Source organism: Tamandua tetradactyla, chromosome 4 (assembly GCF_023851605.1).
Source record: "Tamandua tetradactyla isolate mTamTet1 chromosome 4, mTamTet1.pri, whole genome shotgun sequence".
In the NCBI taxonomy this organism is placed as follows: Eukaryota; Metazoa; Chordata; class Mammalia; order Pilosa; family Myrmecophagidae; genus Tamandua; species Tamandua tetradactyla.
The window spans coordinates 101,693,064-101,719,009 of NC_135330.1; the positions used below are offsets into that span (position 1 = coordinate 101,693,064).

The following is a 25,946-nucleotide window of genomic DNA, read 5'->3' on the forward strand; positions in this document are numbered from 1 at the left end:
AGAAGATCATTTACTGAGTCTTCTAATTATTCAAGCAAAAAAAAAAAAATCTCTTCTCCATCTGTACTGAGTTACTAGTGTGCCCCCTAAATTCACGTATACCCAGAACCTGGGACGTGGCCTTATTTGAAAATGGGCTCTCTGCAGATGTAATCAAGTTACGATGAAGCTGTCCTGGAGTAGGGTGTGGCATCGCTGGTGTCTTTACAAGCAGGGGAAAATTTGGGCACAGAGAGGGAGAATGTGTGTGACAATGGAGGCAGCGCTGGAGTGATGTGTCTAAATGTCAAGGATGGTAGAGGCCACCAGAAGTTGGGAGAGCCCAGGACGGAGCCTCCCCTAGAACCTTCAGAGAAAGCATAGCCTGCTGGTCCCTGATTGCAGACCTCTAGCACTCCAGAACGTCGCTGAGACCATACTTTTCTGTGGTTTTCAGCCACCTAATTGTGTTGCTTTGTTGCAGCAGCCCTAGGGGAACTCATACAACCTCCTAACTCTTACTTTCTCACATCCCGCTTGCCAACAGGACACTTGTGCCTTAGTGCAAATCCATCTCCACGTTGTATGTTTCCTGGCTTGTCCGCTTAGTGGCCCTAACTGCTCTCCAGGCCTCCGTCTTTGTTTCCCTTGTGTATTCTCAACTGGGCAGCTGGAGTAATCCTTAGATCCCAGGCCCTGTGGCGGATCGGTTCCCAAGGTTCTGCTTTGCATAACTAAAAGCCTTCCTGTGGTCTGCAGGCTGGGATTCCCTGCTTCAGTTACAGGCCCTCAGCCTCCTTACCCTCCTTTCTCTGTATCAGGTGCTCTCTCACCTGGCCCCTTCCTCCTGGCAGCGCTCTCCACGGGGACCCCACGCCAGCTCCCCCACTTCCTCCAAGTCTTTGCTCAAATGTCTCCATAGGAATGAAGCCTGTCCTGACAAGGTGTTTACAATTTCAACCCACCGTCGCCATCTCTCCCACCACCCTTCTAAGTCCCTCTCTCCCCTGCTCTTTTAATCGCTCTCTAATACTGCAAATAATTTGGTGATGTAGTATATTTACTGTTTTCTGGTTGTCTTCCCCAAAGTCTGAGCTGTGCAAGGGCAAGTCCATGCAGGTTTTGCCCACAGGCACCCAGCACCTAACACGTTCTCTAAATACTGGTCCAGGGAATGCTGAGCCTGAGACCCCCATTGGAGGCAGCAGGACTCCAGGGTCACAAAATTAATGACTCAACGAGTCTGTAAAAAGTGAAGTCATTTTCAAAATGCTTGAAAGATATGTGAACTTAAGAGGGGAAAAGGCTACAGGGACGTGAAAGCTCGAAGAGAAGTGACTCATAGAAACTGTGCTGGCTCACTGTACAGAAGAGATAAAGCTATTTTAAAACATCACCCCCCAAATTGAACAATAAATGAAAACTGAGCAGTTTCTACCATACATATGGTAGGGATTAATCTTCTTAATACAATAAGACAAATTGCAAATCAAATGGGGGAAAGCAATAAAATGCCTATAAATATTGAAAGAGTATATAAACTCACAAGAAATAAAAAGCAAAAACATTGGCAGGCATATCTATAAAAATCACAATTATTAGAAATAAAACTCATCATTGAGATGCTCCCCCCCCCAAAAAAAAAGAAAAGAGCAATACCAAAGAAAGAGAAGGGAGACGGGAAAAATTATTTATGTTCCATGTTGATGAGGAATCAATAAAACCAGCTCTTCCTGGTGCTAAAATCTTTAGAAAAATATAATGTATACCAAAGAGCTTTAAAATGTGTCTGCCTTTTGACCCGGTGGCTCTATTTGTAGGAAGGTCTTCTGAGGATATACCCAGTATACCCAGATGTGCAGATCAAAATGTATGTCCAAAGGCTTTCAACAAAGTCTTATAATAGGGGAAAATGGTATAAAAGCAACACAAATTTCCAAGTTTTGGGAAATACTTCAATATCTCATAGAGATAATTCATAACAACAGTGCTCTCTTGCTTTCTTGAATAAATTACGAAACATGTTTCTGGATTAAGCATGACATTTTATTGTCATTTTCACTGACTTCAATGAATTGCATTTTATGTGGTGTGCCGGTGTGTGGCATGATGCCAGGTTTGTATTTTTAAATTGTAACAAAAGAAAACAAGCCCCAAATTCCCCCTGTCCATCACTAATGAATGTATAATATGCAGTTTACTGCTTTGTTTAAACAGATTTCAAATAATTGTGAATCATTCGGTAGGTGGCATGACATCAGCAATTGATAATCACTTGGAAGCTTCAAAACAAGCTCAATGATCAGTAGAGCTTTTTCTCCCCATGGGAACACGGCCGCTCAGATGGGGACACGATAATGTCTTCCTCGCTGCTCCTTTCTGATACATATTCATTGTAAATTCATAGGTGCCTTTCATTTGGGAAAAATAACAAATTAAGGAAATAGATAAAAAAAAAAAATCTCTCATCAACAACAAATAACCAGATGATATTGGCTATAAAGAAAATATCCTGAGTGAGGCAGGCGGAGTTATTTAACTTGGGACAGACTGAAAGTAGCACAGTGAAGTTCAGAACCTCTAATCAATGTGTAAAGTGCTGTCACCGATTCACATTCCTTCCCATATATTTCTTTTCTTCCCCCCTCCCCCCCAAACATGGGCAGACACCGGGAATGGAACCCTGGTCTCTGGCATGGCAGATGAGAACTCTGCCTGCGGAGCCGTGTGGCCCCCCGGCTTCCCGTGTATTTCTAACGCATTACAAGGACATATACTCATCGTAGTATGTGGAATTTTATTTACCAGAGGTTCATTTTTAAAGATACACACTGAATCACGTGATGATTTTTATTTTTAAGCCTGGGAAACAAGCATCATGTCTATACATTTTAGTTTCATTTCGTATTTCTTAGATATTAAAATATTTGTTACCTATTACTAATGAGGAAATAGAAGGAATTTCATGAAGAAATAGAATCATACTTACAGTTGCATTGCATTTCATAGAATTTCATATGTATTGAGCCCCTTTTGTCAGATATACTTGAATTTATTGTAAGATCCATTATGATGTCTACATATAGACGTGTTCTTCCATATTTTATTAAAGCCTGCTATTACACTAAGAAAATTAAAGGATCGTTTAAAGCTGTTGATGTACTTTTGTGGAAAAGAGCAAAAAAGTCTTGATTCCTTTTGTTGTTTTCTGGGAGGCAGTATAGGAGCTGGATTTGCCCTAGAAAGGACTCAGCATTTCAGAGGGGACGCCCTAGAGGGAGCTCCTAGAAATGCAGACCGTGGGCCAAAGCTGGGCGCAGAGATACACTCATCAGAATGGCTGGAAGCCAATGAAAAGAATAAGAAAAGTGATTTTAAGGCGCCCACCCAGTGCACGATGCGAGTAACATCCTCTTTAACCGTGTAAATACTTCCTAAACTCAATCCAAGTGAATGATACTGGGAAAAGAAGAGATACCCAAGAAGGAAATTCTTTAATTTGGCGCGTTGGCGCTTGTGTGTAGGTGCCGGTTCACCTCCTTTTGCTTCCCTCCGCCCCTGGAGAACCCATTGCTCCCGGCAGCCGGCCCAGCGCGGTCTCCCAGACCCCGTGACAGCGCGCGGCCAGGATCTGGGGAGGGGCCGCCACCCATCCTTTGCCCACACGGGCAGCTAGGGTGGGCATCTGTTGGGACGCTGCCCGCGCAGAGCAGCCCCCAGTCCCCTGCATGGCCCCCAGGGATTTTTCGGAAAACAAAGGAAATCTAGCAGAAACGGAGAGGAGCGATTGGGTCAACGCTGGCTGAGAGTCCGCGTGGACGCCACTCTCTGTTCTACAAATGGGCCCTCCAGGGTTTCTCTGAGTAATGGGGTCGTGGCCACCCACGCCAGGTGAGTGACAAGCTGGGGATCGCCGCGTCGCAGTTGCATCAATAAGTTATTGCCAACTTTACCAATATTATGTTTTCCTTCCCGCACCTGAATCATATTTTCCTGTGTGAATCTCAGAAAGACTGGCCAAGAGGTTACCTGTAACCTGAAATTTCGCTGCTCTGCCCGCCGCGCGCCCGCGCGCGTGCACACTGCGCACACACGCGTGCATACACAATGCGCGCACCCGCACACACAATGCGCTCACGCACATGTGCACACAATGCGCGCACACGCGCGCATTCACATATCCCACTTGCGCCCCCCGAGCTTCGCGTCTCCCACACGGGCCCCGCCGTGGGTCCTGGCTAGCAGGCACTCACAGACTCCCCGGGACCGGCTGAGAGACCCAGCTGGGGGTGGGGGGTGGGGGTGAAGGTCGTAGCTCAGCCTGTCCCCAGCGCGACCATCTCACTGTTGCCCCCCGCGGCTGTCCGCGTCTTCGGCTCTTGCAGGCCAAGTCTGACCCCTCGAGGCCAGGCGAGGGTGTGCCGGGATCCCGCCGGGCGCGAGTGGGAGAAGCTTTGGGAGCCGTGGGGTGGGGTGGGCGTACTTTGCGCACCTCCGGCGACTGGCCGCACGGGAACTTGCGCTGTGTTGGGGGGTGGGAGCCAGGCGTAAAGGAGTCAGGCCCGGGTGCGCACGGGGCTCCCGCGTCCTGGGAGAGTTCCGGGGACCCAGAGCTGCGTCGGACTCGGGTTCAGGCAGAGAAGCTGGGCTTTCGCCACCCGCCGGCTGCGGGGGGCACCGCGGGGGGCATCCGGGGCTGCCGAGCCGGGGGCTGAGGGCCAGCTCTTGCCGGGCACGCGAGTCCTGTCCACCGCCACGCGGAGCGCTGCGTGGGGGCGCGCATCCACCGGCCGGTTCTTGCAGACCGCGGCGTGCGCGGACCCTAGCCCGCAGCGCCCGGGACCCGTCCGCTATCAGCCGTGGGAACTTTGTCGGGAGGGATCCGGCCAGGCGGGATAGGGGGGGCCCCCGAAGCGAGCTTCTCCGCCCCCCGCGCTCCCCTCCCGCTCCCGGCCGCCCCTCCCCCGTCTCCCCTGGCTTCGCGCGCGGAGCACCCTCCCTCCGCCCAGTTGCGTGCCAGCTGCGTGGGCTCCGGCTTGGTTTCGTGCGTTTTCTTTGGAATGCTCCAAAACTCCGCGGCGCCCGAGGAAGTACCCGAACACTTGGCCCGGGAGAGCTCGCCTCCGGCGGGGTCGCCGCGCGGCGGGGGCCGGGACCTGATCGCGCTCCACCCAGAAGACGGCAACTTTGCAGGTAAAGGGTGTGTCGCCTGCGAGCTCAGCTTGACGGGACCCGCGCGTCGCCTCCTTTCTGGGACCTCCGTTAAGTTTCTCAGGCGGCTGCCTGGGAAGCGGCTCCCTCCTGGGAGGCGGACGTCCCCAGGGGCTGGGAGTCCCGAAGACTGCGGCCGCCGGGTTTCGCCTCGGGGCTAGGGGACCGGCTTGGCGGACGGGTCTGTGTGGACCCGAGCTGAGCTGGAGTTCGGGGGTCTGCCTCAGGCCGCACCCAGCCTTAAAGCCGGGGACAGGGCGAGGAGCGAACCCCCAGGGTGACTTATATGGTAAACAGGGCAGCTGCGGCCGGGCGGCCGTGCTGGGGACAGAGGCTGTTTTTAGCCCGGTATGCCTTTGGGGAAAATGGAGCTTGTGGTCGCCCCAGAGCGCCTGTGACCGAACCCAGGTTCCCCGGAGCCTAAACTGGGAGAAGAAAGAAGGGACGTGGTCAGCATCCTATCGGTCAGTTACACTCTGCGTCATTTTCGTTTTCTGTCGAGACACAGAAGCACTTTTATCCGCGTTCCTGGACCCAGGCTAGGGATTCCGGGTTTGCGTGGCGATCGAGGTCCCGGTGAAGCCAAGGACCCTCTTTGTTACTTGGGCGGTTCGCTGGGACTCGCTGGACGCCCGCTTGTTGCAGCTGGGGGCTCAGCTGCCTTTTGTGACGGGGACCTGAGAATACTGGGGAGGGAGGGCGGGCTTGGGAGGGACTGGAGAAGGGACCGCTTATGTTGTCTGCACCCACCGTGGTGCATTCACCGCCTATCCCATTTCGCAGGCAGGCCCTTCCCAGTTAAATCCCGCAGCTCTGAAATGCAGCAGGTGTCTCCGGAGTGAGCCCCAAGCCCAGGTGTGCAGGAGGCAGAGGCAATACATGCAAAGCAGCTCATTTATTACAAAGAAATTTAGAACGGACTTGCAGAACTGAAGAAAATCTTCCAGGGCTCATTCAATTTCTGGTTTTCCTATCACAGAAATCCTAGTGCAAGGCATAATACAAATTCTTTAAGAAAAAAAGGTTACCTTGAGTTTTTGTTTTATTAAGTGAAAGTCTCAATTAGAGTACGGGCAGGTGTTTAGGTTAAAACACTGAAATGGTGGTCCCTGTGATAAGGTTTTGTATTTAAAATTTTATTGCATTTACATTTGTAATGCCTACTTTTATTCACTGAATTGGTAGCCCCCCATCTCTCTCTCTCTCTCTCTCTCTCTCTCTCTCTGTCTCTCTCTCTCTGTCTCTCTCTCTCTGTCTCTCTCTCTCTGTCATACACACACACACACACACACACACACTTTAAGTCTTTAAGGAGAAAGAGCAATGAGGTATAGCGATGTCAGCTACTTCAGAAATTAAAGTAAAAATTCAATGAGATATTTTTAAAGAAACACTTTAAAGCCTGTATTCGTGAATGAACAGCATCATTAATGAAATCAGCACACTGGTAGAAGTTACATAGGCTTTATCAAGGTACTCTATACAAATATCTTGCATTGATAAAGGATGGCCAGATTCGTACAGGTGGTAAGAAGGAAAACGCTGCATGGATTGTGAATGCGCCCTGACTCGCTAGCCAGCCTTCCCACCAGCTCTGCTGGGAATCCAGCCACTCAGCTAAGCTCCAGGACCCAATGTCCTGGGCTGCATTCATGCTGGGGAAGTTAAGTACAGGAAGGAATGCTAACTAGTGGATGAGGTCCACACACAAAATTTGCTTAATAGTTGTTGAGTGAATGGATGTATCGTTAGGTAGGTAGATAGTTAAATGAGAAATGGGAAGATTTGTGACTACAAATTTAGAAGAGTTTTTCCTCTTTGAGAAGAACTTAAAGGAACATGGGCATTCGTCAAAGCATCAAGGACCTAACCCAGACAGATCAAGGAGCATATCTCTTCAAACATTGGCAATGTTTCTGAAAAATATCTGATCTTGAAAAATAAGGTAATTTTCAGTTTTCTTCCTTAATGTTCATTCTCAAAGATATATGATGTGGATTGATTTCCAAGCTTTAAAATTTTGTGACTTTTATATTGTTTATTTTCCTTATTTACAAAAGGTCAGGATCAAAATGCATAGAGGAGACTATGAGAATGTTAATTTTTATGAATTTAGAACTATTTTGGATTATTATAATAGTAAGAGACCAAATAAAGTTCCTTATCAGATATCCTTAATCAGCTCATACTTCACATAAATAGAAAACTCCAGAAACATCCTTTTTATTCTTTCTAAATAGAGGAAATTTGAATATCTTGTTCATTATATACATTTTAAACACTTCCTGTGCTGCATAGAGAGCTACAGACATTCAAAGTACTAAAGCGTTATCTGGCCCAATGTCTTTATTCAGTAAACCAAAGCCAAATAAATTTAAAAACAGAAAAAAATAGAACAAAAATAGTGTGCTTCATAAGCTTTTACACCATTTCGACCCATGAGGAATTTGGAAATAAGATAGGGCTGCACATCAATATTTGAATGGCTGTGTCTGTCAGCATTTCAAAGAAGTGGGTAAGATTAGCACTTTGGCATTTGGAAAAATTATGCTTATAAAAATTGCTGACCAGAAAAAAAAATAGAAAAAAATTGCTGACCATGAACTGTTGATGAAAGATTAATGTTTAATCACTGTAATTTTTATTGATATCAAAATAATGAAAATGTCTGAATTGTCTGGTATCAAATACTAAATGCTAAATATCAAATGCTCACAAATTACCCTAGTACAGAAATGATTGAGTGTGTATTGAAGTATAGTAAGCCCCTTTAAAATGTGTTGATTTTAATCCTGTCAAACTAAAATTGTTATTTCAGAAATATATTGTTGGAAATAGTCTTATTTTTGTACTTGCATGTTTAATTGACAGGGTGATCATGGCAGTGTAGATTATCTCCATGACATTTAGCAGCTGAAAACTGAAATGATCTCCATTTTTCTAATCAATGCATTGGAACAAAAAAGATACACACACTTGTTCAACCGTTAGTGTTATAAATATCAGTGCTCAAAGAGACAAGGGATTTTGTAAGTGAAGATATATATATATGGGAAATGTTAAACAATGGCTATGACAGTAAGACTGTGGGCTAAATATTTTCTTATGAGCATATAATTGTTTTCCTTTTGGAAAAAGGTTAGTGAAGGGAAAATATAATCAGCTATTAAATTGCCTTTTTCCAAAATCATAGCCAAGCATTTTATGAGATCAGATTCTAATGTACATCTTGCCTTTCTAAATTGTATTGTTTGGACCAAACCAAAATTACTATTTTTATCTCTTTGATACCTATTTTTTTTAAATACTTTGGGCATTTTCTTAAAAATGAGGTTGAGGAGACAGCGCAAAATGAAAACCTTTTCCTTTGAACGAATTTATGCCCCATTCCCCCCAATAAATACTAAAACTTATTCAACCTAACTCAACTTTAATTGGGTATTTCCTTCTATCTAGTTCTGATGATGGATTGTTTTAGAATTCTCTTTCCTTATGTTTTCTATTTCTACCCCTCCCGGATACGTTAATTAAGTACCTCAATATTTTAAGGGATTTGAGACTGTTTCGATCAGGGTTATAATAGCTCAGCTACATCTCTACCATCAGCCCTAATACCCTAATATTGCCCTCATCTCTGAGAATATTGTACTAACTAAGTAACTCTATGATGAAAAGAAAATAAACCTTTAGGAAGAGAACGCGTTCCTCTGGGAAACTGAAAAATAGACACATGCTTTTCAAATAATTTAAAACTACATCCTTCTATGAACTAATGAAGTTGTCTTTTTAAATTAAAGAAAAAATCCATATAACCTCTAAAAGTTGTTTTGCTTAAATAGGAGATGAAAGACAGTGGTTTCAGGGCCGCGGTGGCTCAGCGGGCAAGAGTGCTTGCCTGCCATGCCGGAGGACCCCGGTTCGATTCCCGGCCCCAGCCCATGTAAAAAACAAACAAACAAACAAAATATAATAAAAACAAGAAAATGTTTAAAGATGTTTCCCTTTCTTCCTCCCTTCCATCCTTCCTTCCTTCTCTGTCTTTCCTTCCTTTCCTCCCTCTCTCTAAAAAAAAAAAAAAAAAAAAAAAAAAAAGAAAGACAGTGGTTTCAGTACTTGATGTGCTGTTGTAACTGAACTGTACATGATAGCCCCTTAATATTAGTGCGCCTTTCGTCTCCTTAAACAAAAACTCTCCTTTGTCATATAGCAATGTTACAGAGTAGTGGCTTCTTAGGAAGTAGCAGATGATACATGGGTGCAGTTTTACGTAAAATTAGAAATTTTAATTGAAAAATTAACATAAAAATATGTCTTGTAGCTTAATCTGGCACACTGTATTCTTTTTGAAAAATGCAAGTGCAATAAAATGAATCAGAGATGCATTCATGATAGTCTTCTTGCTGTTATATATTTGCAGTATGTTGAAAAAGTCAACAGACAGAAAAACAGAAACTTAGAAAAAAAGTGACGGGGCAGTATTTATGGGTACCTTATATATGTCAAGCACAAGGTTAGAAACTAAAAAAAAAGTTTTCTCATTTTTAGCTTCCATTCTCCCTTGAGATTTAAGTAGTACTATCACATTCTTATCAACCTCAAAAGCATTATGTTCTCAAAAATCACAAGACTGCTTCCTGGTGGAGCCAGGATTTGAGTCCATGTTTCTTTGATTCCACATCTCATGCTCTTTTTACTTAATTTATGTGGTTTCTGAAATAAAATTAGTCATCTCTTATCAAGATACATAAATTCATTGTGTTCTTACAGCTATGTATTTCTTTATTTTCTTAAATATTGTACTTTCAGGACATAATCAGGTTTCCCATCCTGAAAATGTAATTTGTAGCAGCATTCCGAGCTAGAGTTCTATCAGGGTTGAAACAGACAGAGACACAAGCTACTCCCATCAGGCTGGCTATTCTCAAAATTATTTCCTTTCTAATAAAAATATGTGTATAGGAAGGAGAGGGACTTCCTGGAAGATGGCGGCTTAGTAAGACGCGCGGATCTTAGTTTCTTCTCCAGGACACCTACTAGGGGAGTAGAAACGATACAGAAAGCGCCCAAAGCCACAACAGAGATAAAAAAGACAGCGTACCCCATCCTGGAACGGCTGGCTGGCTGAGAGAAGCAGCTCGGGTGAGATCGCCGAGGCGCGCGGGCCTTACCGGGCGGGGTGGCAAGCGGCCGGAGTTACTCCCTTCCCCCTTCCCGGGCCGGCTGGGAGAATTGGAGAGGCGGTCCCCTGAAACAAAGACGGCTGGCGCCCACACCACGCGCAGCCCCCAGACCAACTGAGAGAGTTGGATCGGAAACCCCCAGGCCGCGGAGAACGGTGACGGGTGGGGGAGGCCCCTTCCAAACCCGTGACTCCCGGGGAACGTGCACTCTCTCGGGCGGGCCGCTGCCGCTGGCGCCCTCCCGCCACGCTTGTTGCCCAGGGCCGACTAGGAAATTCGGACGGGCTCTTTCCCTGGCTGCGGCGACCAGCAACCCTCCCTGCGTTCGGACCCCGGGCCGGCTCAAGCCGTTTCGGCTAGCGAACCCCCCGGACGGCAAGAGTTTTCCAAAGTTTAAGGTCCCACAGCACCTTTTACTGGTGGGACCCGCAGACAAATGTGTGCCACGAGCGCCACCTACTGGGCAGGATAAGAAAAACAGAACCCAGAGATTTCACAGAAAAATATTACAACCTTGCTGGGTCCAACACCAAGAGAAATCTGAATAAATGCCCAGACGCCAGCAGCAGAAGATAACTGTCCACGCTCAAAAGATTGAGAATATGGCCCAGTCAAAGGAACAAACCAATAGCTCAAATGAGACACAAGAGCTGAGACAACTAATCCTGAATATACGAACAGAAATGGAAAACCTCTTCAAAAATGAAATCGATAAATTGAGGGAGGACATGAAGAGGACATGGGCTGAACATAAAGAAGAAATAGAAAAACTGAAAAAACAAATCGCAGAACTTATGGAAGTGAAGGATAAAGTAGCAAACATAGAAAAAATAATGGATAGCTACAATGATAGATTTAAAGAGACAGAAGATAGAATTAGTGATTTGGAGGATGGAACATCTGAATCCCAAAAAGAAACAGAAACTATCGGGAAAAGAATGGAAAAATTTGAACAGGGTATCAGGGAACTCAAGGACAATATGAACCGCACAAATATACGTGTTGTGGGTGTCCCAGAAGGAGAAGAGAAGGGAAAAGGAGGAGAAAAACTAATGGAAGAAATTTTCACTGAAAATTTCCCAACTCTTATGAAAGACCTAAAATTACAGATCCAAGAAGTGCAGCGCACCCCAAAGAGATTAGACCCAAATAGGCGTTCTCCAAGACACTTACTAGTTAGAATGTCAGAGGTCAAAGAGAAAGAGAAGATCTTGAAAGCAGCAAGAGAAAAACAATCCATTACATACAAGGGAAACCCAATAAGACTTTGTGTAGATTTCTCAGCAGAAACCATGGAAGCTAGAAGACAGTGGGATGATATATTTAAAATACTAAAAGAGAAAAACTGCCAACCAAGACTCCTATATCCAGCAAAATTATCCTTCAAAAATGAGGGAGAAATTAAAACATTCTCAGACAAAAAGTCACTGAAAGAATTTGTGACCAAGAGACCAGCTCTGCAAGAAATACTAAAGGGAGCACTAGAGTCAGATACAAAAAGACAGAAGAGAGAGATATGGAAAAGAGTGTAGAAAGAAGGAAAATCAGATATGATATATATAATACAAAAGGCAAAATGTTAGAGGAAAATATTATCCAAACAGTAATAACACTAAATGTCAATGGACTGAATTCCCCAATCAAAAGACATAGATTGGCAGAATGGATTAAAAAACAGGATCCTTCTATATGCTGTCTACAGGAAACACATCTTAGACCCAAAGATAAACATAGGTTGAAAGTGAAAGGTTGGGAAAAGATATTTCATGCAAATAACAACCAGAAAAGAGCAGGAGTGGCTATACTAATATCCAACAAATTAGACTTCAAATGTAAAACAGTTAAAAGAGACAAAGAAGGACACTATATACTAATAAAAGGAACAATTAAACAAGAAGACATAACAATCATAAATATTTACGCACCGAATCAGAATGCCCCAAAATACGTGAGGAATATACTGCAAACACTGAAAAGGGAAATAGACTCATATACCATAATAGTTGGAGACTTCAACTCACCACTCTCATCAAGGGACAGAACATCTAGACAGAGGATCAACAAAGAAATAGAGAATCTGAATATTACTATAAATGAACTAGACTTAATAGACATTTATAGGACATTACATCCCACAACAGCAGGATATACCTTTTTCTCAAGTGCTCATGGATCATTCTCAAAGATAGACCATATGCTGGGTCACAAAGCAAGTCTTAACAAATTTAAAAAGATTGAAATCTTACACAACACTTTCTCGGACCATAAAGGAATGATGTTGGAAATCAATAATAGGCAGAGTGCCAGAAAATTCACAAATACGTGGAGGCTCAACAACACACTCCTAAACAACGACTGGGTCAAAGAAGAAATTGCAAGAGAAATTAGCAAATACCTCGAGGCGAATGAAAATGAAAACACAACATATCAAAACTTATGGGACGCAGCAAAGGCAGTGCTAAGAGGGAAATTTATTGCTCTAAATGCTTATATCAGAAAAGAAGAAAAGGCAAAAATTCAGGAATTAACTATCCATTTGGAAGAACTGGAGAAAGAACAGCAAACTAACCCCAAAGCAAGCAAAAGGAAAGAAATAACAAAGATTAGAGCACAAATAAATGAAATTGAAAACATGAAAACAATAGAGAAAATCAATAAGGCCAGAAGTTGGTTCTATGAGAAAATCAATAAGATTGATGGGCCCTTAGCAAGATTGACAAAAAGAAGAAGAGAGAGGATGCAAATAAATAAGATCAGAAATGGAAGAGGAGACATAACTACTGACCTCACAGAAATAAAGGAGGTAATAACAGGATACTATGAACAACTTTACGCTAATAAATACAACAATTTAGAGGAAATGGACGGGTTCCTGGAAAGACATGAACAACCAACTTTGACTCAAGAAGACATAGATGACCTCAACAAACCAATCACAAGTAAAGAAATTGAATTAGTCATTCAAAAGCTTCCTAAAAAGAAAAGTCCAGGACCAGATGGCTTCACATGTGAATTCTACCAAACGTTCCAGAAAGAATTAGTACCAATTCTCTTCAAACTCTTCAAAAAAATCGAAGTGGAGGGAAAACTACCTAATTCATTCTATGAAGCCAACATCACCCTCATACCAAAACCAGGCAAAGATATTACAAAAAAAGAAAACTACAGACCAATCTCTCTAATGAATACAGATGCAAAAATCCTCAATAAAATTCTAGCAAATCGTATCCAACAACACATTAAAAGAATTATACATCATGACCAAGTAGGATTCATCCCAGGTATGCAAGGATGGTTCAACATAAGAAAATCAATTAATGTAATACACCATATCAACAAATCAAAGCAGAAAAATCACATGATCATCTCAATTGATGCAGAGAAGGCATTCGACAAGATTCAACATCCTTTCCTGTTGAAAACACTTCAAAAGATAGGAATACAAGGGAACTTCCTTAAAATGATAGAGGGAATATATGAAAAACCCACAGCTAATATCATCCTCAATGGGGAAAAATTGAAAACTTTCCCCCTAAGATCAGGAACAAGACAAGGATGTCCACTATCACCACTATTATTCAACATTGTGTTGGAGGTTCTAGCCAGAGCAATTAGACAAGAAAAAGAAATACAAGGCATCAAAATTGGAAAGGAAGAAGTAAAACTATCACTGTTTGCAGATGATATGATACTATACGTCGAAAACCCGGAAAAATCCACAACAAAACTACTAGAGCTAATAAATGAGTACAGCAAAGTAGCAGGTTACAAGATCAACATTCAAAAATCTGTAGCATTTCTATACACTAGTAAGGAACAAGCTGAGGGGGAAATCAAGAAACGAATCCCATTCACAATTGCAACTAAAAGAATAAAATACCTAGGAATAAATTTAACTAAAGAAACAAAAAACCTATATAAAGAAAACTACAAAAAACTGCTAAAAGAAATCACAGAAGACCTAAATAGATGGAAGGGCATACCGTGTTCATGGATTGGAAGACTAAATATAGTTAAGATGTCAATCCTACCTAAATTGATTTACAGATTCAATGCAATACCAATCAAAATCCCAACAACTTATTTTTCAGAAATAGAAAAACCAATAAGCAAATTTATCTGGAAGGGCAGGGTGCCCCGAATTGCTAAAAACATCTTGAGGAAAAAAAACGAAGCTGGAGGTCTCGCGCTGCCTGACTTTAAGGCATATTATGAAGCCACAGTGGTCAAAACAGCATGGTATTGGCATAAAGATAGATATATCGACCAATGGAATCGAATAGAGTGCTCAGATATAGACCCTCTCATCTATGGACATTTGATCTTTGATAAGGCAGTCAAGCCAACTCACCTGGGACAGAACAGTCTCTTCAATAAATGGTGCCTAGAGAACTGGATATCCATATGCAAAAGAATGAAAGAAGACCCATCTCTCACACCCTATACAAAAGTTAACTCAAAATGGATCAAAGATCTAAACATTAGGTCTAAGACCATAAAACAGTTAGAGGAAAATGTAGGGAGATATCTTATGGATCTTACAACTGGAGGCGGTTTTATGGACCTTAAACCTAAAGCAAGAGCACTGAAGAAGGAAATAAATAAATGGGAACTCCTCAAAATTAAACACTTTTGTGCATCAAAGAACTTCATCAAGAAAGTAGAAAGACAGCCTTCACAATGGGAGACAATATTTGGAAATGATATATCAGATAAAGGTCTAGTATCCAGAATTTATAAAGAGATTGTTCATCTCAACAACAAAAAGACAGCCAACCCAATTACAAAATGGGAAAAAGACTTGAACAGACACCTCTCAGAAGAGGAAATACGGATGGCCAAGAGGCACATGAAGAGATGCTCAATGTCCCTGGCCATTAGAGAAATGCAAATCAAAACCACAATGAGATATCATCTCACACCCACCAGAATGGCCATTATCAACAAAACAGAAAATGACAAGTGCTGGAGAGGATGCGGAGAAAGAGGCACACTTATCCACTGTTGGTGGGAATGTCAAAGGGTGCAACCACTGTGGAAGGCAGTTTGGCGGTTCCTCAAAAAGCTGAATATAGAATTGCCATACGACCCAGCAATACCATTGCTAGGTATCTACTCAAAGGACTTAAGGGCAAAGACACAAACGGACATTTGCACACCAATGTTTATAGCAGCATTATTTACAATTGCAAAGAGATGGAAACAGCCAAAATCTCCATCAACAGAAGAGTGGCTAAACAAACTGTGGTATATACATACGATGGAATATTATGCAGCTTTAAGACAAGATAAACTTATGAACCATGTAATAACATGGATGGACCTAGAGAATATTATGCTGAGTGAATCCAGCCAAAAACTAAAGGACAAATACTGTATGGTCCCACTGATGTGAACGGACATTCGAGAATAAACTTGAAATATGTCATTGGTAACAGAGTTCAGCAGGAGTTAGAAACAGGGTAAGACAATGGGTAATTGAAGCTGAAGGGATACAGACTGTGCAACAGGACTAGATACAAAAACTCAAAAATGGACAGCACAATAATACCTAATTGTAAAGTAATCATGTTAAAACACTGAATGAAGCTGCATCTGAGCTATAGGTTTTTGTTTTGTTTTGTGTTGTTTTGTTTTGATTTTACTATTATTACTTTTATTTTTTTCTCTATATTAACATTCTATATCTTTTTCGGTTATGTTGCTAGTTCTTCTAAACCAATGCAAATGTACTAAGAAATGATGATCATGCAGCTATGTGATGATGTTAAGAATTAATGATTGCATGTGTAGAATGGTATGATCTCTAAATGTTGGGTTAATTTCTTTTTTTCTGTTAATTAAAAAAAAAAAAGAGAAGGGATAATTGGAGATGAAGGGATACAGATGTACAACGGGTCTGGATATAAAAACTCAGAAATGGACAGCACAATACTACCCAATTGTAATGCAATTATGTTAAAACACTGAATGAAGCTGCATGTGAGGTATAGGTTTTTTGTTTTTATTTTTTTTGTTTTTTTTTTTCTTTCTATTATTGTTTTAATTCTTATTCTGTTGTCTTTTTATTTCTTTTTCTAAATCGATGCAAATGTACTAAGAAATGATGAATATGCAACTATGTGATGTTATTAAGAATTACTGATTGTACATGTACATTGAAATGAAAAAAAAAAAAAAAAAAAAATATGTGTATATATAGAACAAATAACAAAAGATTTAAAAAATTATTTCCTTTCTTACTCTTGGATAGAGACATAATAAGTGTGGAAAGGAAAAACTTTATTTTCATGAATGAAATTCAAGATTATTTGGCTATTTCTTTGTTATATTCTACTTTCTAAATAAAAAGTTCTCATTCAAAATTTCAGATCACCAGTAGGCTGTTAATAAAATATCTGTTTCTAGAATCGTAACCATGTTGAAACATCTTAGGTTTATATTGTATCTTATCAATGCCATATAATATTTCTAGACAAGTGTTTTGTCTTAATTATATCTGAAAGTTTAATTTTCTGTTTGTTATAGCCTTGGTATTTTATGAGAGGAGCTCTCACATCAATACATCTCAGAAGGTATCTATCAACCATTAGTCAATTTTAACAAATTTGTCATGGTATCTTTAAAAATACATATCTGCATTTGAAACTGACATGATTATACCAAAAAACTTGTTGACATTGATGTTGAAAGAATAATGCATTAGAATTATGTCATACCATTACAAAGATAGGCGTTAAAAAGGGTATCCATTCAGTTGCTTTGTCCTGAATATTAGTAAATTGATAATTGGATGATTGACTGGTAAATGGGTAAACTTGTTGCATTTGCTGGAGAAGCTCCCTCTGTCTAGAATAGCTTTTACTTTCCAGTGAAAATGTTCTTCAAGCATTGAAAGCCCAGCTCAGTGTTCTTTCCTGGGAAGATTTCTTTCAAGTCTTCAAGTTTCCCAAGCAAATAAATACAAGCTAAGCCCTGTTAACTCATGGATAGAGATTTGTTCCCAAACTAGACAATAAACTACATTAAGAAACACAGAGGATGCTCCAAAAAATGTATGAATTTGTAACCGAATTAGGTTGTCATAAATATTAAAGGAAAATGTAGATTTGGTTGAAGTTTGAACCAGAGGTCTTCAGAATTTCCTCCTATTAAACTTCTTTAATTCTCTGAAGTGGTCCCCATCCTGGGAGCACTTCAGTATCATCTGCAAAATGTTGCACAAAATCTCCAAAATAACCCCACTCCAGATTAACTAACTCAAAAATTATGGTAGAAGGGTCCCAGGTATCAAGTCTTTTAAAAGCTGCAGAGTTTATTGCAATATACAACTGAGGTTGAGAACCACTAAGAAGGTATTACAAATTCATTCTTCATAGGTAAGGTACAGATGATACAGAAAACTCTCTAACGTGTGTATGTCTGCGTATCTGTATTTGTATATCTGAGTGCCTACTACACACACCGTAAGCCAGGGCTCTTAATCAAATGCTGGAAAGCGCAGGAAAGCCAGGATTCTTCAGCACATTCCAGGTTGTAGAAAAAAACCTGGAAGGAAAGCTAATTTAATGACATTAGAGTTCACTTGGGATAGTGTAAAAAAAAAACAAACACAATGTAACTTCCAAAGATCGGGTGTGGTTTTCAAATTGTTTGAAGTCATAAATCAGACATAACTCCTGAGAAGATGTAGGTTGTACCCAACAATCAATGCGACTCCATTGGTTCCCTTATTTTTCATTATTACTTGAGGTTTTGATGTCAGTTCAAAAAACAAGTGATTCCATAATGATTACAATATTTTACTTTGCTTCTGTCACAAAACATTATTTCATTTCATAGTTTTCTGGCACCGTAAGTGATTGCTTTTAGCGCATCTGTTTATATAATTAAGCCAGTTACGATACTAACACTGTGCATGTATGATGTAAAGGACCAAATTATTTCCTATGTTAGGAAAGTAATTCACCCACTGCTACTCAATCGGCACAACTTCCAGTCAACTGGTTACTCCATGATGTTCATTTTCACAGAATTCATGGATCTCGTCATTAATGAGTTTTAATTTATCTCGTCATTAATGAGTTTTAATTTAAGTGGTGCTGCCCTGGAATTCTTAAGGGAAGGTTTTTGTTCTCTTACACAGACTGTGAAAATTGTGGCTAGAGTTGAAAGAGGATAGTTAAGAGTTTTTCTCAGGAATGTGGACTGAACCAAAGAAAGCCTGTAACTTCTTTAAAGTGATGAGCTTTGGAAAATTAAGTTGAGAGTTTATGGCAAAGACTTGACAGCACATGGTGGTCGCCCATTGTAACTGGCCTGGGATTTTTTGTTTTTCATTTTACTTCATTGAGAGAATTGTTACTAATCAAGGTTTATGAAAATCATTCAGTTACTCTCTGTCATTTTGAGTACATTTTACCTCCAGATGATAGTAGAGAAATAATATTTCAGCTAGTGCCCTGAGTATACCAGGGCCATGGCTCATAGGACACTGCTTTGTAATTTGTATTTTCACAGCATTAGTGTGTCAGTGTCTAATGGATGCTTCTCCAATGGGCAGGGGTATTAAATGCATGCGTGAGTAATGGACTTGGTCTCCCATCAGCTCTGAGGCTCTCCCCCTTTATTTTAACATATGCTTGTTGACTGGATGAATAGACATTGGAGAAGAAGCCTGTATTGGACGACAGAACTGGTGGTGGCCTATATCCACACCGCCCCAATCCCTGTGCTTGGGATGTAGAGGGCTTGGCCCAAGAGATTCTTGGAATTGCAGATGCATTTCAGAGCCATCCAGGAGTTCTCAGGATCTAGTGTTGGTGAATTTTAGCAGGTTTCTCTGTCTGCAGCTGAACATGTATTGAAGCACTTAAGACAGACCTAGAAATGGGTAATGTACCTAATGGTCCTGAATTTTGGGAACAGAAAGGGAACTGGGCTAGCTACATCAATCTTGATTTAAAGCATTTATGGGTCCTAAGGATACCCACTCTTTGCCAGACTTTTTTTCTTTCTGAGAGTCATCATGTGAAATAACCAGAATGTCTACCTCTAAGTCTCTGAGAACCTCTAAGATTAAGAAGTTTGAAAGTTTAAAGATATGGCCTTTTGTACGTGCTGTATAAAAAGAAAATGTTGGCAGAAGGAAAAGACTTATTTGCTTATCTGGTTCTTTTTAACCTCACAGCTTAACATTTTGATTTGTCATGTGCAAGCTACTTGGAGAGCTCAACAGCATATTCTCATTTCGCATTCCAGCATGTTCTTGGAACAACGTGAACCAGCAAACGATTTTGCTCTTTCATGAATAAAAGAAGCTTTGGTGAAAAAAACATTTTATTATAAATAATTATTTCTATAATATAAATATCAACAATTTTAACTTGAAGAGTAAGAGCCATTTCACATTCTGTAGTGTTTAGCGATGGATCATTAACACCAGAACTTAGAACTTGCTAATACATACAAATAATTTCTTACTAGATTTTGCAATTATATTTCTGCAGTTGAAATATTGGGTACAATAAAATATTGAAATTTTACCCCTTTTAGATTAAGAGTTAAAGGTAATAATTTCTGACAAAACAAAACGCAGATCTGTTTTACATTGTAATATTTTAGCATCTGAATTTTTAAAAGATGTAATTATCTACAAAGTAAATATCAGGCCAAGAGACAGCCCAATTGAATGAAACTGAAACAATTGAGTGTTTGAAATGCTCCGTTGTCTAATAAGCTAGTTATATTTGAAACTATAACCCTCATTTATTTTTGTCTATTTGAAGAAAGTTATTTGAACGCTGAGCTAAATTCATTCCTATCATGCTCTTGGTGTCAAGAGTCAAAATAAAATATTCTCATCTATAGAAATATAAAAGGATTATACATCAGATATTTAGTGATTAATGAGATTCTCTACTTCTAAAATGCACTGGAATTCACTTTTGATTTTAGGAGTGTCTCAGGGTCTATCAGAATTTATTTTTGGTTATTTTAATCAGGATGGAATAGATGTACAAGTACATGAAAAGACAGCAATGAGGGCGCATGGGTGGTTCAGTAGTAAAATAGCTCACCTTCCAGGTGGGAGACCCTGGGTTCTATTCCGGGGCCATGCACTTCCCACCCTCCCCCCCCCCCCAAAAAAAAAGACAGCAGTGGCTCTTAGGGTTTTGTATATGGTGTGGGTCATTTGCAATGCAGCATACAATGCTTTTCACAACTTGCGGATGCAGTTGTCCTCTCTTTTCGCAACTTGCGCATGCAGTTGTCCTCTCTTTTCACAACTTGCGCATGCAGTTGTCCTCTCGCAACAGATGGCCTTCTTCAGTGGCCTCTCTGGTCCTAGGCCCAAAGCTGCTCCATGGTGACTTAGAGGTTTGTCATTGTTCCGTATGTAAATCCACAGACCCTGCGTCTTCAACCAGACCAGGCTATTTCCACATATAGGTGGCAAGTGTGATGAAAGGTGGTGTAAAAGTCTATAAAATGCTGATAAGATTGTACACACATGGTGAAATTTACTTGTAATCTCTATTAAAATAAAACTTCTGCTTATTAGTCAATTGACTTTGAGTTCCATTGTTTCTCTGGAGAAGTTAGCTGTACAACTAATTGTTGTTCCTTTGAAGTTAATGTGTTTTATATTTTGTAGCTTTTGTTTTCTCTTTTATGTTTCTCTTCTTTCCAATAGTTTTACAATCATGTGTCTAGGTGATTTTATTTATTTATCTTTTGACTGCTTGGAATTCAGAGCATTTCTTAAATATGGCTTAATACATGCCATCATTTCTGGAAAATTTGCTACATTCTTTTATTTCCTTTAAGCTATAGATGAAAGCTTCTTCTAATCTATTTTTTTAATCATATCAAGAAGAGCTTAAACAAGGGATTTGTTGGAGGAGATTTCAGATTCCTACACTCTCTCTGGGTGTGCAGGGCACAAAGCAGGGAATTTGTTGTTCTTAAGAAAACTGAATGTTTGCAGGGAAAGCCATTACATTGTAGTGCTTGGTTTTGGCCATTTTGAAGTTTTACCCTAAAATAAGTGTTCACTGTAGCCCAAAGGAAAAATACTGAAAGTATTTGCTATATGAACATTTTCAAATATCTTGTCTGAAATAGAAAAATACTTAAGATAATTTTACTGTTGGTAACTATAATTAATAGTTTATTTTATGAACAGCGTAACATTTGTATTTCAACTCATGCAATAAGTACTTGCAGTTTATTTTCCCAAAACTCTTAACAGATTTCTGAAACTGTTTGCCAATTTTTTGAGATAGAAATGTAATACCAACCAAAACAAAATATTTGTCTGAATGTTTGATGTGATGTTGTTGTCTTTTCTTACTCTAGAGTAGATGGAAATAAATCAAATGGATAGTATATTTCTCTTTATAAGAAAATACATTTTACACATGTATTTTATTTTATTTTTTGACCTGTGCTGGTTAGCACTTATTTTCAGATTTTTAAGAGCAATTCTTAATTTGATTTATTTCCTAATTTAGTTTTTTTTTTTTTTTTTCATTTTCTAATTATAAATCCCATAGGCTCTCTTGTTTTTAGCATCACCATGCCTCTGTCAGGGGCCCAAACCTCCCTTTAGCGTGTTCTCTGTGTGGATATGTCAGCAGCAAATTTTTCAATTTTTCTTCAAATGAAAATGTTCTTTTAACTTCACCTCACTTTCATTGGTTAGAGAAATTTAGGTTGTAAATTGTGTTGTTTTTTTTTTGTACTTTAACTGTACCATTCCATCGACTTTGAGTTCCATCATTTCTGTGGAGAAGTTAGCTGTGCAACGAATTGCTGTTCCTCTGAAGTTAATGCATTTTTGTATTTTGTAGCTTTTGTGTTTTCTTTTTCATGTGTCTTTTCTTTCCAGGAGTTTTACAGTAATGTGTCTAGGTGATAATTTGGAGCATTTCTTAAATATGGCTTAATATATGTCATCATTTCTGGAAAATTCTTGGTCATTTTCTCTTTAATAAATATAGTTTTAACTTTCCCTTTCTCTCCTCTCTAAAGCCTCTGATTACACATGTTTAGACCTTTTCACTCTGTACCATGTTGATAATCTTCTTTTTCCTTATTTTCAACTAATGTGCTCTCTCAGATATAATCTGGATACTTTTATATTGCCCTGTCTTCCAGTTCATGAATCCTGTCTTTTACCAGGTTGTGTTTGCTGTTCAACTCATTTATTGAGTTCTTCATTTTGTTTATTTCACTTTTCACTTCCAGAATTTCAATTTGATTATTTTTCATGGACTTAAATTCCCTCATAAAATTCTCTATTTTTCCATCTAATTTCTTAAATATGTTAATTACATTGTTTTCTAAATTTCATTTAGTTGAATCTGTTAACTCTAATAACAGGATTATGTGTCAGTCTCTTTTTTTTTTTAATGCCTCATACTTTTTGTTAAAAGTTTAACAATGTATAATAGAAATTGTAATAGCTTTGGGTGATGTTATTTTCCCCCAGAGAGGATGTACCCTGTACAGTGGCAGGCAGATAGGATGGAAGAAAATCACTTCTAATCCTTTCACAGACTGAGCTGGTTGGAGGCTAATTCTCAGCCTTTGTAAAACTTTATGCACCACTAGTTTGACCCTATTCCCATATTTTGGGACACCATGGGGCTGAGAGCCTTGGCTATTTGATAAGACCGGTTATCCTTGCAGGTTCCTGAATAATGAACTTTGACTCTTCATTTTGGTGAGATTGCTGAAAGCTTTGCTCCAGTTTTCAGTAGCTTTCTGTTAAGTGTCTAACTTCTTTTCCTGCAAAGTTTAAAATTTTAGCAAATGTGCTGAGAGAAGAGCTGCTGTGCATAGCACGTACTCCCCTGACCCTCCCTTTTCACCAGAACCTGGGATCCTTGCACTCTGGTTGCCTTTGCAAATGTCTTAAGGGGTGGATGACTCAAGAAAGTCAGTCCACCTCCCTGCGGTTCCCAGTGTCTGCACTATTGCTTCCTCAAGTCCTAGTTGGCTCTGCTACTCTTCTTTCGACAGAAGTTTGTTAATTTCCCTGCTTATTTATATTCATCCAGCTGCGCTGGTTTACAACTGTTATGTGCCCCCTGAAAAGCCGTGTTCTCTTGGTCCATTCTTGTGGGGATAGGCCTGCTGTTGAGTGGGACCTTCTGATTAGGTTGTTTTCATGGAGATGTGACCTTGACTATTCAAGGGGGGTCATAATCCACTTACCAGTGGATTATTGAGAGAGACATTTTGGAGAAAGCACAGATGCTTACAGACAACAAAGGCCCTGGGAGGTGCTAAACAAAGAGATGAAATCTAGAGTTTGCCTTGGACAAGCTAGGAGAAAACCAACAGATGCTTGGAGAAAGGAAGCACCCCAGCAGAAGCCAGAAGGACCCACAGAAGCCGAGAGAGCCATTTTGAAACCAACCCAGGAGAGAAGGGCCAGCAAATGTCACCAAGTGTCTTCCCATGTGTGATGGTTTGAAAGTGCCGTGCACCCCAGGAAACCCGTGTTCTTTTAATCCAGTCTTGTGGGTGCAGACACACCGTGGGTGGGAACTTCTGATTAGATTATTCCCATGGAGATGTGACCCTGACAATTCAAGGTGGGCCTTAATTAGTGTACTGGAGTCCTTAAAAGAGCTCATGGAAAGAGAGAGTCACAGCCAACACAGGGAGCAGAGAGTTGAAATCATGTCACAGACATTTGGAAGTGCAGAAAGAGGGTGCCTGGGGACATGTCAGAAGCTGAGAGAGCCGTTTGAAACCAAAGCATGAGAGGACGGCAGATGTCACCATGTGCTTCCCATGTGGCAGAGAAACCCTAGACATGAACAGCCTTTCTTCAGTGAAAATATCCTCTTGTTGATGCCTTAATTTGGATATTTCCATGGCCTCAGAATTGTAACTTTTAACCTAGTAAATTCCCTTTGTAAAAACCAATCTATTTCGGTTATATTGCATACTGGCAGTTTTAGCAAACCTCAACACCAGCTTTACTAGTTGTTTTCAGAAAGAGCATGACTCTGCCATATGCTATTCTGTCAGTCACAAGCATCAGTCCCGGTTTCATATTTTCTCTTGAGTGCTGACATATTTAGTCAGAATGCCTTAACTAAAGAGATTATACTCATATGGCACAATAAAGATTGTAATATACCCATAGCAACTGCAAATGGGGGTTGGAAACTTTACCCTGTGATTTTTTAATAAGTATATGGAAACGTTATTCCTGTGAAATTACCAAGTCTTTGACATCAGGAACTTAACAACCACTTTAAAGCCATTTTATATATAAAGAAAAATTCTAAATAAAATCTTATTAATCAGGCACAGAATACTTGTAAATGAGTTCACACTAATAATTATTTCTTACTGAATATATAATGCATCACTAATTGAACAAAGAATACAAGCAATATAATGCAATGGCAGTTTGGCCTCTGTGTCACTGAGGTGAAATTTTTTCAGACCTGTGGTTTCCTGAATAATTTTAATTTCTGCCCTTTTGACATCCTTTATTAACAGACGGGAAAGTGCTATAGTTCCCTACTGTGTGTGTTACCGTTACAACTATTTTTGCAAATGTTGTCCAGGATGGGAGAATATATTTCCTTAATGGAGGACTGCACACGATCCCACAGGTTATTGCATGGACAGTACATGACTGAGACTTCATCCAGTTCTCCCAATGGGCAGTGTCTCTGATTTTATCATCAGTGCCATTTCAGCATATGACTAAGACATTTGCTTGCTGTCTTCATAAGCTCCAGAGCAGACCCTGCTTACCCTCTGTGAGATGTGGATCGATTATCTTCTGCTCTTTAGGAAGGGACGTTGTAGTTTAGTCTGTGTAGAAGGGATGCAAGACTGGATGAGAGCTGTGCCGTCTTCCCTGCCCAGGCCTTACCTCAGCCTGGTCTCGGCTCTGTCTTGAAGACGTGAGTTAGATTGTCCGTGATGAAAATGTTGGGGCCAGAAAATCCAAGTCCTTTCCACAGCCCCTTCCGGTTTAAAATGGACTTGAAGTACGGTGAGTCCCTGGCAGACGGCCTGGGTGGAAGACCGTTTGGGTTTGGACGGTAGGCAGTGAGGAGTTAAATTGAATTCTAGACCTAGTGCTTGCAGAGCCTCTCCCAGAAGAGAGACCCGCGTCTGTCCTTGGGCTGGCACTCCTGCCCTGCCCCTCATCCCCAGATCTGGTGCCTCATTCCTGACCGTGGACCTTGCCCTGCGTCCACTGCCGTGGGGAGGAATTAATGACTCAGTCCACATCCTGTGAACCAGCTGCCTAAAGCCAGGCTTCCCTTCTGGTGGAGCATCTTGGCCACCGACCTGAGGCCACTCATTTCCACGTCACTTGGTACAACAACATGGATGAGCTGGAAGAGATGCTGATCCAGGACGCCTTCCCCAAGCCACCTCCCGTCAGTCCCACTGGCCTCCCTGACAGCACACCCAGCCATCTGTCCAGGTGGCCACTGACTCCATCCAGCTGCGGGCATCAGGCCCTGGCAGTGGCCACCGTGGGACTTCGACCATGTCCTGGCATTTATGGAGGGAGATAACCATGCC

At 40.7% G+C, this 25,946-nt stretch overlaps 1 protein-coding gene across 2 annotated transcripts in view; it reads left to right on the forward strand.

Annotated features, from left to right (window-relative positions):
* Positions 1 to 25,946, forward strand: part of TRPC4 (transient receptor potential cation channel subfamily C member 4) — a 242,653-nt gene that overhangs the window by 12,603 nt on the left and 204,104 nt on the right. Inside the window, exon 1 of one of the 2 annotated variants that reach the window (XM_077158047.1) lies at positions 4,980 to 5,172. The exons of the other annotated variant lie outside the window; for it this stretch is intronic. The gene's annotated coding sequence lies outside the window, so the exon portion shown is untranslated. Of the gene's footprint in view, positions 1 to 4,979; positions 5,173 to 25,946 lie in introns of those variants that run through there. 2 annotated transcript variants of the gene reach the window in all.